Source organism: Haliotis rufescens, unplaced genomic scaffold (genome assembly GCF_023055435.1).
Source record: "Haliotis rufescens isolate VD_foot unplaced genomic scaffold, xgHalRufe1.0.p SCAF_7, whole genome shotgun sequence".
Classification (NCBI taxonomy): domain Eukaryota; kingdom Metazoa; phylum Mollusca; class Gastropoda; order Lepetellida; family Haliotidae; genus Haliotis; species Haliotis rufescens.
The window spans coordinates 19,775,365-19,793,444 of NW_025964361.1; the positions used below are offsets into that span (position 1 = coordinate 19,775,365).

General features: G+C 41.8%; 1 protein-coding gene across 1 annotated transcript in view; it reads right to left on the reverse strand.

Annotated features, from left to right (window-relative positions):
- Positions 1-12,761, reverse strand: part of LOC124139809 (putative protocadherin beta-18) — a 28,852-nt gene extending 16,091 nt beyond the window's left edge. Inside the window, exon 1 of the mRNA XM_048387928.1 lies at positions 12,469-12,761. The gene's annotated coding sequence lies outside the window, so the exon portion shown is untranslated. The remainder of the gene's footprint in view (positions 1-12,468) is intronic.
- Between the last annotated feature and the right edge of the window lie 5,319 nt (positions 12,762-18,080).

Genomic DNA, 18,080 nt, shown 5'->3' on the forward strand with positions numbered 1-18,080 from the left:
GCTAGCTGTCACTCGTCTAACCTGGCCCCCCCACCACTAACATTTTCCTTTCCCATGTAATTCCCACCAGACCCGCCTGACCCTGAATTACGGGTATAAAAAGTCCTGATCAGACACCCGTGGGTAACAAAGGACCCCCTGTCCAGCCCAAGAGATTAAGACAAGGGGCTGCTTCACTGGGTGCCCCAGTTGAGAGGCTCACACTTGATAGACTGGGTAGTGTCGGCTACTAACAACATTTGTCACTTTCCTCATGCATGTCAATGTTTCACACAATCATGTATCTTGCTGGGTCGGGTTTTGTTCATCATGATTAGTTTCATTACACACACATTCTTTCAACAAGAAGATAACGCAATTACAAACCACTTGTACCGTAATTTTAAGTCTATATACATCTAATAATGTGAATGGGTACATGGTTAATGTTCTCTGTGCTTTGTTGGAACCTTGCTTACGGTAGTAGATTGCAAAGCCAAGGAGATAATAAGAAATGAAAAGCGACAATGTATTGTTCTATTATTGTATTACTTCATAACTTCAAAAGCTTTCCTAAAACATAAATTTGTCATGGGCTTGAGTCTGAATTAGTAAGATACTAGTTGACTAGAACCTTGTGTAAGTATTACTTTTTTTTGCAAAAATATATTTCTCCAGCTTCGCTGTTCTGGCACTGGGCCTCGTGGGTCTCGACATCGATTATCACTGGTTGTACAATTCATTGCTCTTGTCAACGTCAAACAGCGAACGACTTTCGTCAGTAACATCAGCTGGTTTTCAGGGAGGGGTTTTTTTGGAGTTAAATAGAGCAGTCAGTATCGCAATGTTTTGTGGGAGAAACCATCGGGAAGGGTATGATATAATGATCAAAATATGACATAGTAACATCACCGCCATGGGAGCTGACAAGTACGTACAACACACATGTACACTGTAAGGCGAATCATTACTTGAATGATGTAAGCGTTCTATTGGTAAGGTTCGGAAGACATCTGAGACCTTAATCCTCAACCGCGCCAATAGCCATAGAAGACAGACTGAAGAATCCAACACAATACACCACTCCAACACGCAAACCAATTCTTTACAACACATTTATCAGCAGATCACATTTTGAAACAGCAAATCCTATCTAAGGTTCCCAGTCATTTAGACCAACCCCCAAGAAACCAGAATAAAAATAGCTATGTTATGTCTCATCCTGCACGCACCTAATGCAGAGACAATGAATTGTTATATTCGTGTGAAGAAGCGAACAGCAAGCTTGTCAACTTACTGAATTTCACAGAACAAGACTTATTGTCACATTTCACGCCAAATTGGACAGATTGTTTGGGTCATTAATTCGAGAGGCAGGTAATGATATAACGTATATCGCCTTACGCCTGCCCTCGGGGGCGCACATAACGCGTGCAGAGAGCGCCTACGATTGCGTGCACGGTCTGGTGTGCGCCTACCAACGAGGACAGTTCTACAATAGAGACTGTCCCTGTCGCTTTACCTCAGTGGGTCGACGAGACGCCGCTCTGTCACTTGGTAAAGATAACACTTATTGATTGTGTCAGCTACACCTCACTAGAGTTCACTTATCATATACCAAAGGCGTGTCAAGCTCATAAGTATGTTGTTACTTGTTTCTAATGTCAAGATATAATGAACGACCGATTTATTTAATAATGGCTTTAGAATCGACACCGAAATGTCGCTACAATTGTAATATAGAGGTTGACCATCTGTACTTGCTTCTAAATGCCACAAAAACATATTACTTGATTCTTAGTTGTAAACGCCACGTATTTAATGCCGTGTAGCATGTTGAGGACAAGTAATCGAGGAAACTTGGTGTCTCAAATTTGTAAAATTGCAATACAAACTCCCTACAATAGTACAATGTGCACATCAATGTGACCATTGTTACAAGAGATCCACTACATAATTCATAAGAAGAATGTCTCGCGAAGCGAACTTGTTGTATCTTCCAAAGATGATTTTCTAGTGATACACAATGGGATTATATAGTGGAATCGTTTAACGCTTTACAGAAGACTCTCTTTATTTAATGATAACTAGAATTCATGTAAACGAATATTTGTGCTCGTGGGCTATTATATGGAATAATAATAGTGAATGCGTACAATGAGAGTACATTACATATGCGCGATAACGTTTCCTCGTTGTTGGAATGCTTTGTCCTCACCAAAACCCTTTATCTACAATATAGAATGCCCATTGTGATTAGTTATTTTTGATTATTGCTGTTGTTTTAAATATTAATTCATACAATCTCGACATGTTATCGATTTCTTGTGACAGAAATGAACATGACGATCATGTGTAATTAACAACGGTTGTTAACTGAAATGAAATCCGATATGCCTTCATTTAGCCGACACATACTTTATTGATATACAGAACGACTCATAAATAAATCACAGCCATACCTACAGCATTCCTTTCCCCTGTCACATACATAAGTCACTGGCGGTAGCATTTGACCTATCATAATTCTACTTTCTTCTCTTCATCATAAAATAAAATCATGCATCTCTACTGCCTGTTGTCTGTGGTGTGGTGTGTAGGGGACATGTCATATTAGCCATGTTTGTCTTGAGGGCCTTGTCGGTAGAAGAGTAGGAGGGAACTACCAGTATAAAAGATTATACATCTGTAACGCCACCTCACATGTCCTGGTTTACCCTTCTTTCAACCGCCCACCTCCATGCCGCCGTACCCTGACACCCAGCCCGTCTATCCTTCTCCTTCATCCCATGTCTCTACCCGGACACCCAGCCCGTCTATCTTTCTCCTTCATCCCATGTCTCTACCCGGACACCCAGCCCGTCTATCTTTCTCCTTCATCCCATGTCTCTACCCGGACACCCAGCCCGTCTATCCTTCTTCATCCCACGTTTCTCTACCCTGACACCCAGCCCGTCTATCTTTCTCCTTCATCCCATGTCTCTACCCGGACACCCAGCCCGTCTATCCTTCTTCATCCCACGTTTCTCTACCCGGACACCCAGCCCATCTATCCTTCTTCATCCCACGTTTCTCTACCCTGACACCCAGCCCGTCTATCTTTCTCCTTCATCCCATGTCTCTACCCGGACACCCAGCCCGTCTATCCTTCTTCATCCCACGTTTCTCTACCCTGACACCCAGCCCGTCTATCTTTCTCCTTCATCCCATGTCTCTACCCGGACACCCAGCCCGTCTATCTTTCTCCTTCATCCCATGTCTCTACCCGGACACCCAGCCCGTCTATCCTTCTTCATCCCACGTTTCTCTACCCTGACACCCAGCCCGTCTATCCTTCTTCATCCCACGTGTCTCTACCCTGACACCCAGCCCGTCTATCCTTCTTCATCCCACGTTTCTCTACCCTGACACCCAGCCCGTCTATCCTTCTTCATCCCACGTGTCTCTACCCTGACACCCAGCCCGTCTATCCTTCTTCATCCCACGTGTCTCTACCCTGACACCCAGCCCATCTATCCTTCTTCATCCCACGTTTCTCTACCCTGACACCCAGCCCGTCTATCTTTCTCCTTCATCCCATGTCTCTACCCGGACACCCAGCCCGTCTATCCTTCTTCATCCCACGTGTCTCTACCCTGACACCCAGCCCGTCTATCCTTCTCCTTCATCCCATGTCTCTACCCTGACACCCAGCCCATCTATCCTTCTTCATCCCACATGTCTCTACCCTGACACCCAGCCCGTCTATCTTTCTCCTTCATCCCACGTGTCTCTACCCTGACACCCAGCCCGTCTATCCTTCTTCATCCCACGTTTCTCTACCCTGACACCCAGCCCGTCTATCCTTCTTCATCCCACGTGTCTCTACCCTGACACCCAGCCCGTCTATCCTTCTTCATCCCACATGTCTCTACCCTGACACCCAGCCCGTCTATCCTTCTTCATCCCACGTGTCTCTACCCTGACACCCAGCCCGTCTATCCTTCTCCTTCATCCCATGTCTCTACCCTGACACCCAGCCCATCTATCCTTCTTCATCCCACATGTCTCTACCCTGACACCCAGCCCGTCTATCCTTCTCCTTCGCCCCGTATGTCTCTACCCTGACCATCAGCCCGTCTATCCTTCTTCTTCATCCCATGTCTCTACCCTGACACCCAGCCCATCTTTCCTTCCTCATCTTCCCGAGGCAAGAGAGTAATCTGACTTTAAAAGTCCACTTTCCAACCTTGCTGAACTATGCTGGAAATTGGCTCGATCGTAGCGCCACCAGTGGCTATTACGAGTTATGTCCATTATATGCCTCTCCCATGGACCAATCAGATTCCACCTCTCGTAGCACTTGCATTTGCTTCAAACAAAACGGTGGCGCCCAGTCAAGACGATCTGATCGATAATTAAGATCTATATATTGTGATAAAATGAGTCTTATATCGCGAAGTGCATCAAATCACGTGAGCAACTTAATTAAAACATGAAAAGATTTAGCACATATCTGTTGACAACGAGTTAGCAGTGCACGTGCTTTGCAAATCCTGCAATCGACCGAAATCTGCATGACAGTTTACGAACCGGATTTCGATTTCGGAGCGCGAATTTGATTGGACTATGCATGGACTCGTTAGTCCAGCCAGAATGTAACTCCACAATACCAGCCTAGATCGGCAAGGGTGGAAACTGGACTTTTATAGTCAGTTAACTCACTTGCCACGGGGAGATGATCCTTCTCCTTCATCCCATATGTCTCTATCCTGTGCAGAAAAATAAACTACATGACACTTCCGGAACTTTCCAGCAGAATACCACGCTGAAGTTTAAACTGCCTACTACTGTTGCAGTATTTTTCGTTGTCATACAGTGACGAAAGGTCACACTTTGTGTATATTAAATTAATCATCAAAACTTTACTTGATATTATTTATAACCTAGCCTTTGTTGTCGCATAATGTAAGTAATTGGTCGTAGCGTGTCTCATTTCGTGCGTGTTATTTCATGGTGTAACATCAGTGTGATGGGGACCCATGTCGTGATGTACACTGTCTAATTGTCTCGGGTTGTTGCCTTATTGGATTCCTCAGCTTACTGGGTAGTAAAACATTCGAAACGTTTCATTCTTTTTATCGTTATCCTTAATGTTGTGTGATGGCAGCGAACAGTTATTTCCCTGTACAAGACATTATTGCGGGCTCCTGTGGAGCTGAGAGTGGTAAAAGTATAAAGTTACATAAGTTGTAGCAGCAGGTTCCGATCATACACATTGACAGCATGCTTGACGATGACATAGCGTCGCGGCAAGGAATAATTCCATCCCTTGTAATTTGCCATGGCATTCGGGGACTGGTGGAATGACAACGAATTGGGTTTGGCCACGGGAGGCAGCGACAAGGCTGGAATACATGTGCGTCCCCGGAAGATGGCGGTTTAGTAATAACGGACGTATGTTACTCCGGTACTTTCAAACACTCCCCTAAATCGGTTCAACTGTAGATATTTATGCGCAGCGGCTTGTATGGAAAACACAGACACCGATAAATGAAGGAGATTCTTTTGTGAAATTAATTTTCACTCAAACGCCAGTTTCGGTTTTGTACGCACTTCTGTATCTAATTGACAAGCATACCGCACGCACATGTTGCTAGTTAAGTGATATAGGAATTCCTATTTTAGTAACAAACGATCCTCTAAAACATCTCATGTAAAACACAAAGTCCTGCATTTCCACGGCGGTGTGGTCTGTCCCGGTCTAATGTACCGTCCTTAATCTGAATACAATCATCACAAGCCAGACGAGAAAGAAAGCTGTAACACTTTAAAAATGCATTCACAACTTCACTGATATATACCTGTTAAACTACCATCTTATCTTTGAAGCAACCCGCTTATATACAATAGAAACAGATGCTACCTGATAAACTATTGTTTTTTGCTTGTTCTTTGACCAGCGGTCAAGTTGTTCAAAGAGACCGTGGTAATTGTTATATCTACTTATTACATATTATTCACACCCCTATTTTCCACTTATGCGCCAGCGTGATTTGCAATCAAAGCAACTTCTTGTCTCACCCGAGTAATCAGGCATTGTTCCAGCATCATGTCCATCACCTAGCAACCAGCCAGGTGGGGTAAGCCCCGGCGGACGCTGGGGTCTCAGGGAGGAGGGATTTGTGATAACGGGATGAATAAACATTATTTCAAAAGGACAAAGTTTTGTTTTTGTTTGTTGAAAGTAGTAAGCCTTGGCAAGAGTGTGGGAATGCGTCCGTTATCTTTTCCCGATCTCTCCTGGGAAAGTCGGGGAAATCAAGAACAAGGACATACACACACATTTGGTTTATAGTTTTAGAGGAGACAAGATTAAGAAACTATTTTATTAGTGTGTCACACCGAAGAGGCTACACTAAAACGAGTGGAATCGTGTCAAAAATAATACTCACTCAAAGTGCTTATATCAATACATGTGTTAAAATATGTGCAGACATAACAAAATTTCAGATATCAATGTGTATGTATTAATAGAGTTCATGAGAAGGATGACATTAAAACTTCGTACGCTTGAACATAATGTTCACGACACATGGACCAACGGTCACTCTCAACACTGCATTACACAGATAATTGATCAACTGGAGTCATATTAACTAACAATGTGTTAATTAGAGAGGTTTGTTAAAATAAATCCCCTGTCATATCCGAGTAGTATTCGCATATAACTAAGCCACGAGCCTCATCTTCAATTATACATCTATACATGCAGGCCAAGTGTATTGTTGGCGATCCACTAGTGGTATGCGAAGTGACATTGTTTTATACATATTGAGTGTATCAAATACAACCGCATTCTTGTTTATGACTATGCTAACTAAGAGCATGCTTGATGAAGATGGAGAACATCACTGAAGCATGTGTATAACATCACAGATATCAAATAGTTGATAGAATAAGGTCAACGGGAAATAATCTATCCACTATTTGGTCACAATAATGACTATGTTCACATTATCCACAGTAATCGTGCTCGGTACAACCCAAGGCTCGTAATAGCCGCGGATGAAAGCGACACTCAACAAGTTCTTACAGCAGATGAAATAATTTGTCCACGATACCTGCCAACATAAAGCATTACGCTTAAGTCAACAAACCAGTTCAGTTGACAACCCTTTCTTCTGACTAAAGATAGTCTAACTCAATATTTATAGTGCCGGCTCTCCAATCACACGGCGCACGTAGTAATGAGTATATTGGCTACATAGCCAATATTGGCCCCCTTGATATTGGCAGCTCTTGGATGTGCATGACATAAACTTCGGGCCGAGTCTGTTTAGTTTCCCCTTGGTTATTTTTAAGGCCCTACATATCTGAATTTCAAAACGTATAAAGTTAATAAGTGACTAGTGAGCGAGCTGGTGCTTTAATGCACGGCACGCGGGACACAAAGACGTAGCGGTTTGAAACAAGCGTGTTTATGTGGCAATTGTCAACGTAGAGTCGCCAATAAGTTTATCACGTGGACTTAGGATGACAGTTTCAGTTTGTCTATCACATTGACACATCTTAATTTTAAGATGCACGCCGAACGCTGACCCAGTTTGTTACAAATTAAGCACTAGGACAGACACCCAAGTACGCCGGGTGTTATCCACGACAGTTCCATTTCACGGTCCATGTTGCGGGCAGCTGTGAGACAGGTTCAAGTATAAAAAAAACACACGTGTCCGCTCAACGACTTTTTGAACTTTTGAATCATTTGAAATAGAGAATTGATAAAATATATCGAGGGTATTTTTCAAAATATTTAATTAAAGAAGTGCACGCAAATATCCACGTTACTGGCGACAGTGACTGCGGAGGGTAACTCGGGATATATGATGTCGTTAATAAAGGTGTCAATGTCAGATGTGGAGCGAGATACTTATTAGACTACATCAGTCCTCACTGACAACGCCAGGCACCCCATGCATAGTAAATGCTTATAACAAATTACGAGCACTGTCTCTGATACATAGAAACCTACAATAAATATTGTGAGATTGACATGGATAGGTGTCGAGTTACAAGTTGGTATTTCATTGTTGCCGGGTGCCTGTCACTGGTGTGTCATCAGGTTACCGCCTCCACCTGGTGTCAGTTGCACATCGTTCACTCGCGATATACACATCACCAAGCCGCTGGCTGGCGTGATTGATGACTTTCCTAACTATTGTCAATATACGTTGTCCTCATTACCATACTGGTCAGTCTATTATATCTGTCCGCGACATGTTGACACCAGCCTGTCCACAAGTGTACCACCAACGCCGACCCACATACTCTGCCTACGTTGTACAACCGTAGGTTTCACGTCATGTATTGTTAATAACAGAGGCTACACCCGAGTGTCGCCCATGGTGCAGACAATGTAGGTATGATTGGCTTCCGATGAAATATTTCTCTGCAAAAGGTCAATGTTACACACTCGTAGGGGGGATCCCGCCTGTCAGGTCGCCGGGAAGCTGAAAAACCACGGATCGATGTATATATCCAGTGGTAAACCAGAATATATGCATGGTTAAGACAGCTGCATCCATATACAGCCATCACTGAGATTTATACAAGAGTTATTCCCACAGATCGCACGATCAACCCATTTCATTGTAAATATCGATATCACCGCGTATTAGCGCATCATTAACAATAGCTTAGCACGGATCCACCCAGGAAAGATACGGGAACATAAACTCTTATTATAAGTGGTATATTCTAAATAAAACTAGTATTTTCTTTCTCAAATTTCAGTCGTTCTCATTCTGATATCAACTTGTGGTACAATATATCTGATGTCAATGTTGCTGTCATCGCACACTCTGACATTACACATTCAGTTGCTAGGATCAGTATTCCACACATTTGCTTTCTAACGTGAAATGAATAATTTAGACTCGATTACAGAATGTTATATTTCAGCAGACAGAGCATGCTCTCATTAGTATGGGTGACGATACAGCGAAACCTACTTTCTGAATATCTGTCAATGAGAACATGCAAGGTAAACCGATACAACTCAATTCGCAGACACACATGGCGGTTGTCAGTGTAATTGAAACACACCTATTGTTCGGGGGTTGACAGTTACGGTCAACTGTGTACCCCACACTGAGGTGCATGTGGCATCTACCCATCCAGTATATGTTAGTTATTACACGTGTACGTGGATGTCAACCAGGGTGACACGAGCTGTTTGTAGCATGTCTTTCTAATGATCACTCATACCAATGGCAGTTATGATTACTATTCTTTCTTACAGTAGGCCAATTCATATAACTTTCCCAGCTATTTTGCCCTTTACGCCAAACTGAATCTGTCTCGGTGGATAATCTAGACTGGTTATTCTTTCACATTGACAATTTATATATTCAGTCATTATTGCACGTGCCCGAGTTTTACAAATATGTGAACATTATGCAAAAAGCATAATGCCATGGAAATAAGAAGTACAGTGCTCAAAGTTCTACACATTGCAGAAAAGTAACCATAGCCAAACGTCCTGGGTAATCTACACAACTAATGAAAAGTTCATATTTAACGCAAATATAAACACCCCACCCGGAATTCATGATTTTTCTCGTAGTCCTGATTGTCTTGCTTCTAATCTTTCTCAGTATATAAGCTGTGACACTGCATCGCGAAATGTGGTGATAACATTATGAATATTGCGAGAAAACATAGTGTGGGGGGGGGGGGGGGGGGGGGGGTATCTACACAGCTGACCACCACACGCCCCTACCCAGCCCCGCTCCTATCTGCGTGCAGCAGCCTCGGATGTCTCAATCTCCGGCTCCCACCGTCCTGTCCGCTCAAAGTCACTGGCTCTCCACAGAAACAAGTCAAGCCTATATACACTCACTCCCGCTCTAAGTTTATGGTCTACATCAAACTGTTTGTAAAGAAACAAAATAAATGTTTGTGTTTGCTGGCTGTAGGCGGTCCGATTCAATTTAAGTTCATGTCTTGATGTTATGTCGTCATGCTGCAGTCTCTGGGCAATCCACATGGGACGTCCTTTTTGGGCGAATTAATCAAATCGATTCCTTTTGTTGTTACACAGGAGAGTTTCATTGCTATAGAAGGAACAGGAGTGTGTAAGATTTTATACGAGTGTTATTATTTCTATCCAGTACGGTATGTACAGAACCATTTCGACAGACTTTGTATTGACAATGTTCGTATAAAAAGCAAGGTGAAATAGTTTGTCCTCTCTACCCCATGTGGTGACAATACCATTGTGATCAACACTTTGAAGAGGAAAATATTTTGTAGAGGATAATTATGGGGGGGGGTATCTACACAGCTGACCACCACACGCCCCTACCCAGCCCCGCTCCTATCTGCGTGCAGCAGCCTCGGATGTCTCAATCTCCGGCTCCCACCGTCCTGTCCGCTCAAAGTCACTGGCTCTCCACAGAAACAAGTCAAGCCTATATACACTCACTCCCGCTCTAAGTTTATGGTCTACATCAAACTGTTTGTAAAGAAACAAAATAAATGTTTGTGTTTGCTGGCTGTAGGCGGTCCGATTCAATTTAAGTTCATGTCTTGATGTTATGTCGTCATGCTGCAGTCTCTGGGCAATCCACATGGGACGTCCTTTTTGGGCGAATTAATCAAATCGATTCCTTTTGTTGTTACACAGGAGAGTTTCATTGCTATAGAAGGAACAGGAGTGTGTAAGATTTTATACGAGTGTTATTATTTCTATCCAGTACGGTATGTACAGAACCATTTCGACAGACTTTGTATTGACAATGTTCGTATAAAAAGCAAGGTGAAATAGTTTGTCCTCTCTACCCCATGTGGTGACAATACCATTGTGATCAACACTTTGAAGAGGAAAATATTTTGTAGAGGATAATTATGCAGACCTCTTGTGTCCAACACAATGGGTCTCGAAATCGTTGTTTTAAACAGTGATCTAAATATTCCGATTTGTGTAAAAGTAAAATCTATTAAATGGACACCGGGGTATTACTATAGCGAGAAATTCACCCTCCCACTTGAGTGTTCTGTAACTATTAGTGTCTGTCAGATATTGCGAGGGGGCAGCTATTGTCGAGGCACCGGGGTCCCCTTTTATACACCCCATAGTTTTTGAGTTGCCAGGGTATTACAAAAGAGCTGAAGGTTCAGTCTCCCATAAGCAATAAATGACTCATTAACTTTTGACATTATATGTGTTATATTGTTCCAATGTCAGTCATACGTAGTCCAGATTGTTTCTGTTCAGAAATTAAGTTTTATTGCTGTCAGAAAAAAGGTGTAGGGATATCACGTGTACCCAAATTACGTTTGAGTTATACAAACCTATTGTCAATGGCCGGGGGACATAATACAATTAGGCAACAGCACTCAATCCAGGCAAGATATATAGAGAACAGATTACTATGAGTGTTTATATTGTCACTTTCACAGGATTCGTGTCAATATCTATTAGGGTAAGTTAATACGTGATAAGGCCAAGCGTGGAGTGTATATCCTGTCACGTCTCATACAACTCACACACCTGATACCCCCCCCCCCCCCACACACACACACACACACACACACCCACACACACACACACCAATTATACTGCATATGACACGATGTGTTCTTGCCATGCATCGCTACAATAAACCTTTATGTGTTCTCGTATTTTCTAAAATTAGTAAGACGTCACATATGTCTATATGTTGGGAACAGAGTGAATCAACTTTTCAATTACTAAAGACAATTATATTAAATATACTTGAAGCACGATATACGTAGGTTTCAGCATGTATGGCAGACCCATGTTAGACTACTGCTGACTGTTGGTCTAGCTCTAATGCTGGGCATATAAACACTAGGTCATGGGTGAAGTGTTACTCTATAAAAGTATCATATTTCTACAACCTAATGTGTTTCCACATAAAATAAGACAGTCCCTCTACAGGTGATTTCGATACACGTTTAAGCATGTATATTATTCAAGTAATGTATTTCTTTCACACGTATGAATATGGGGTATTACAACAATGCATATCTCAAACTTACTTATTTCGTTGTTTTTATTATAAAAAGCATAAATCAGTTCCACAGAATTCACAATAATTTTAGGGCACATTCTGTTTTCTAGCAAGATGTTAAATTGTTTTTTTCACTGAATTGTACTTGTGCATTTCATTTTATCATCAGCAAACATCTTACCATACCATAACAGATGTTGCCTGGTGCGAGAAGCAATATGTACGCCCCATGTTTTTATCATGTTATGTGTGTCATGTTTGGTGGACATACTGTCACCGACGTGATATTTACAATAATGTTACACATTGCCACTCATGTCTTGTCCATGTTTTTATCATGTTATGTATGTCTTTTTTGGTGGAAATTCTGTCACCGACTTGATATTTACATAAATATTTTACATTACCACTGATGTCTTGTTTGGTAAAGTTACCCCAGGTCATACATGAGAATGCAAAAATGTTAACTCACCTGAGAATAGCAATATGATGTGGACACAGAGGCAGGCAAATTACAGTCGTCAAGAATCAAAATACAACGTTGTTATCGAATCACGGTAATTTTCAAATGATACCGCCAAGATTCACCTGTCAGGTAAACATAGGTAGCGCCGTCCAGAGGTAGATCGTTTCACTCTCACAATCCAACAGCAGTCTGATAAAACTGTACGGTCCACATGCGCCTATCACTCACGCCGAATACAGAGAACAGCTTCACTCACATGCGTAGCTGTGGCATCAATGACACGGCAGGCAATCTCTCATCACGTACAGCCGATCATTGGTTAGAGCGCCACCTCGCGGCAATCTGCTCCGTCGTTGAGGGGAGTGCTTTCATACCCTCCGCCTCAGAAAGGGACTACCTCAAGGGCTCGCGATAATTATATTCTAGCTAGTTCATTTCTTTCATTAAATGGCTGCCGAGGCGGAAAATTTCTTGTATCGGAGCGTCTGTGTGGAAATGAACACGAGTAAACAGGGCAGGGCGACGGGCAGACCTTAGGGGTGAAGAATGGGATTGATGGGGGCGGGGCAGGCTCTCGGGTTCGGGTAACTATCTCTGTGTTCTATGTCCTACGCAGGGCGGATGCGGTCTTTATGTGGCATTAACAAAGCAATGATCCCACATACTTGCCGGCGATTTGAGTAGTAATTCTTTGTAAATAATATTGCGGAAACAAATAAGGTTTATGATATTATTTTCTCGAATTATAGAAACATGGCCGAACCGCATTTTAGCAAGTATGATTCGAGTCTAACACCAACTTGTTGGTCTGCTAACCAAAACATTGTTTTATGTTGATTTTAAGAATATTTTTACCCTATACCTTCACAGAGAAAGTATCCCAAACTCATCCGTGGCTCTTATTACAACGGCTACTGTTGATGTATAAAAGACACAAAGTGAGTTGACAAGACATGCATTCATTAAGCATCAAGACAGCCTTGTCGACATCTCCTCCACGCATCCCAATACCTCTGACTGGCGTGTGCGTTTGTGATTAGAGTAATACCCTTAAACAATTACAAGTTATGTAATTGGTAAAGGTGTCCTTAATGCTTGCTATTTAATGCTCTGAAATTGTTGCTGAGCAACAGTTACTAGTAACTTCCTAAGTACGAAATCAGGAATTTTGTACTCTGCCTTATCATGACACTGTGTAAAAAGTGTCTTCTTCTGTGACGTAATACTGTAGATGGGAAGGTAGACTGAAGCCCATCTCCAAAAGATCACCTTGGCAACGAGTGACGTCTCTTGTCTGCTTCTCCTAAACTCTCCCGAGTAACACCATCTTTAATTGACATGGAATATATACCGCAAACATAACTCATTGCAAGACACTGCATCGATTATTTCAAAATGTATCATTATGGCTATGTAGTTATTCGGAACCTGTGAATGTGCTGGTAAATGTGGCACCCTGTCTTGCTGTAACAAATGTGATATCAGTTAACGTGACATTCAATAAACATGCTCGCCGCCGATAAACCTCCCCTCTAATTGATGGAAAACATGTTGGAAATTTGCAATTAAACAAAACCATAATTCGATTTCAGCCAGAAAGCAAATGTTTGACCAGTGGTCTGTGTGCGTGGAATTTCAGCTGACCATGTATGTACAAATGACCAAATATGATACGTCACATTGTTCGATTGGCCAAACAAACGTGTTTTTGACAATATATGTGTGGACTAGTTCATATTGGATTAGTATTAGGCGCGACAGTGTGAACAAACTCAGTTTCCAGATTGTTCAGTTCAAGATGTATTTGATGTTGATGGCTTCATCGAGAAAATTGAAAATCCACACATTTGTCAAAAGCGAGAAGCACGAAGTATTTCATAATGCAATAGAAATGGCAGTCAACAGATACGACAGTGAAGAAAACATGATACGTGACTGAAGACATGGTTGGATCCAGAGCACCCCCTCGGCTGACCGGGCAACTATCTCCATGGCCAACGCCTCTGTGTGCGAATTCTCTTCATAATAAAGACATATCCAGGACTTCATCATAAAACTCAACATCCATCTTTACATAAACTGTAAACTGTCTGCGCAGGACAGATATTGACCATGTGCTATTTGAGGAAAAAAAAGATTTTGCAAAAAACGTAAAACGAAGAGCATTGAATAGACACGTTGTGATTATACAAGCATAACGACACAACGCTCTATTCTATATTCCATTTCGCGAATTCAAATCTATAAGTAAAATATAGTATGTGTTTCTCCATTCTACCGTGACAAAACTGAACGCGAACTCTTTGGTGTAAGCGAAAATATGAAGTAAAGCGGCGTGGTTGAGTCTAGGTTGAGTCAAGGAAACATATTATACCATTTTATAAATTATGACAAGGTTAAACATTGTGCGTTGTACATCACTACTTTACTCGACTATTTGAGGGGCATTGTTTAGCAGTGTAAGCCAATACCAAAATGGGCAGCACTCAAGTTTAATTCAGCAAGCCTTGCAAGGTTTAGTTCTTACACAGAGATTCGCCATGATGATGTCACACACCTCACTGGAACAATAAGACGTGCTAGACAACTATATGACGTCATAAAAAATGACGTCTCAGTATTTATTTATTTATTTATTTATTTATAGAAAAGCGCTAAATGTCAAGCTCTCTGTTGTCCCTAAAAGTGAAATACACTCTCGTAATCTCGTATCACTTTTTCTGCCCTAATGCATTGACACACATACTTTGAATATTGTAGTAACCACACCTTTGCATTTTGTTCGCAATAGTTATAATTATCATTATACATTTAAAGATTAGTCAGTATGATATTACACAGTGTATACTTTCTTTGATCATCACCACCCACTTTCAGCCCTAGTATGCTCCAGACAGGTGCTACGGTGCAGTATAGTGTCAAGGGTGCGTCATTTAATCGTCATAAACAGCCAATATTACCCCATCTATTTCAAGTGTGTCAGCGTTACAGGTACATGGCTGCATAAATCTCCCATGCCGTGTGTATGTGTACAGACCGAGGCCTCTTGGGTTGTTTGATTTCACATTAACGCTACACACTAGCCGCTGTTACGGCACGGTCATTTGTGTCGTCCAGGTCACATATTAACGTCCATTCTGATAGCACCATGCATCTCGTCCAAGCCAGAGCTCAGTGCTCGCATTGTCCCAGCTGGGTATTATTTACTATTATCTACATTCTCTGAGAAAGGACAAGGAATGATAAGGGCAATTTTGGCCCAAGGGGTTTTCATTATTTAATAGATGATCCACACCTTTCGGCATCATTTGATGCGTTCATGTAAACGAGAAATATACCTGTTGAAGTTCGAAAAATTAGTCATTTTCACTCATCGTAGCCGTACTTATGTATTTGGTCATGTCAGAAGTCCAAAGCTGGCAAGCGTAAGAAGGGAAAACTCTTGCTGTCAGCCATCCTACTTCGTCCAAACTTGAAGGTTCTACCAAATGAGATGACAATGCTCTACATAGAGCAGCACTGCCTATGTGATCCTACATTATCGCATATCCTCCCGAAGCGCCTTTCGGCCTGGCCATTGTAATTTGAAACGGTTAAGGTAGTGGTCGTTTTAATATCATCACTATATATCAGTTGGCCCACTGTGGTTAGCGGTGCTTGGACTGTTTGTGAGCGTTGGCGTCGCTGACCGTGGAAAAGTCCCTCGTGAACACAAAGCGGCCAATGAATGACAGCCCGTGGGGCAACCCAGCAGTTGGAATCACAGGGACGGGGGACCATTTCAAAAACTGTTCCTCATGTCATTTTTGATGAATTTATAAAGTCAATGGAGGGTGAAACTTGTGTGTGGATGGTGGAGGTAACAATATCGTGTAACGTCCAGGTGTACGGTTACACCCGCCGCCCCCCTCATGTCTAACAACATGTGAATGTTAGCTATTGAAACTCACCTCGGCGATATAATCACTGAACGCTGAGGCCAACGCCACTAAAATGTTAGTGACTGAAATCAACCCCGTGAAATGTGAAATATACAAAATCTGAGGCCCATGCAATTGAATAGATGCTTGAAAATGTTTCGAGTTTTAAATAACGACAGGGACGTTGTGATCGATTTTTACCTTTTCAAATGGGTTGTATGTTTCCCCAGTAGAGGTCAGAGAACCGTAATGTCCGCTGTCGTCTTTTGAAAACGATGAAAATATTAAACTCTAATGACACAAAGAAATGAGATAACATTTGGTTTGAAATGTGTATATGTTACACGGTTATAAGAAGTCACAATGAGAAGTATATGCAGTTAGAAACCCTTTGATCAGTGAGTTGATAATTCCGTCAGTCTGCACAAAGAGATGGAGTACAGGTGGAATGCCGATACCCCTACACTCCAGATACCCATTATGTAGCGAGGTGGCATCAGGTGGTTCCGCAACATCCGCGTACCTCACCGTCATGCCTCCACTCTCTTGCAAAGAAATGTATCATTCAGCGGCGTGCTTTATAACGTGTTTAACAGCCGCGCCAAGACTCTTTTGTGGGTATTATTCTATATTAAAATGTATGTTTTATTCATGACTTCAAAAATCAACCTGCTTAGAAAAATCTTAGATATCTGAGAACTGTCATTCTACAATAGTATCCTTTTCTATTATCTACAAACACGTATCAGCTGAGAGTTTAGTTGTTAATTGTTTCAGGGTTAAAAGAAAGTCATCTTATAAAACTTGCCCATCAACCTGCAACTGTGCTGGAGGGATGTCTGTTCAGAACGTGTTTGACGAAAGGAAACACCTATTCAGGATGATACACATTATTCGTTGTACATTGTCAAGCATTATTGTTTATAAACTTATGTCGTAGGGTTTAATTGTGTTTCAATATCAATCAAAATCTTTGGGGAAAATACCAAATAAATGAAATTGGTTTTTTTGCATTCAACAACAGTATTGCTGTGCAAACATTATAATCAGATATTATTTCTCACATCCGCTGAGATGATTGTAGGGCTATGTGAGGGCCAACTCAGCACGTTAATCCATTGACTGTACAAGCATGACCAGCAGATGGCTAGAAACCCACGCTTTAGGACCAGGAAAGTCATAACATAATCAATATATATGTTGACTCGATACAGACATGTTGGCATGAAATGTACACATTCACTGAAGAAATTGACAATTTCTGTAAAGACGTGCCATATATCTTTTAACATTGATCATATTCGTTGTTTACACCTAATCTACACTGACACGCTACTTGTTCCTTTTTCTTTTCTATTGACCTTTTGGTGAATTATTATTAGAAAATGCCGAATTTTACCCAGTTTTGTTCCTAGAGCGGCAAAGGGGCCACCAACGTGTGTTGGAGTTTATATGGTTTCATTAGACAGTTCACGTCAGACCTCCGACATCGACACGTACTGCTACTGAGTTGTTCCATGAATGATCTTGTAAAATAATAATCCCATCTGAACGCATATCACTGTCTCTTAGACTGAATCAATTTACTTCGCTTTCCTGTATAGATAATTTTATTACAATACCGATGTTGCTATCATTACACTGATCACGCGAGGCAAGCGGCGAGCTTTGCTGGCCCATTCCTCCCAGTGTAACGGG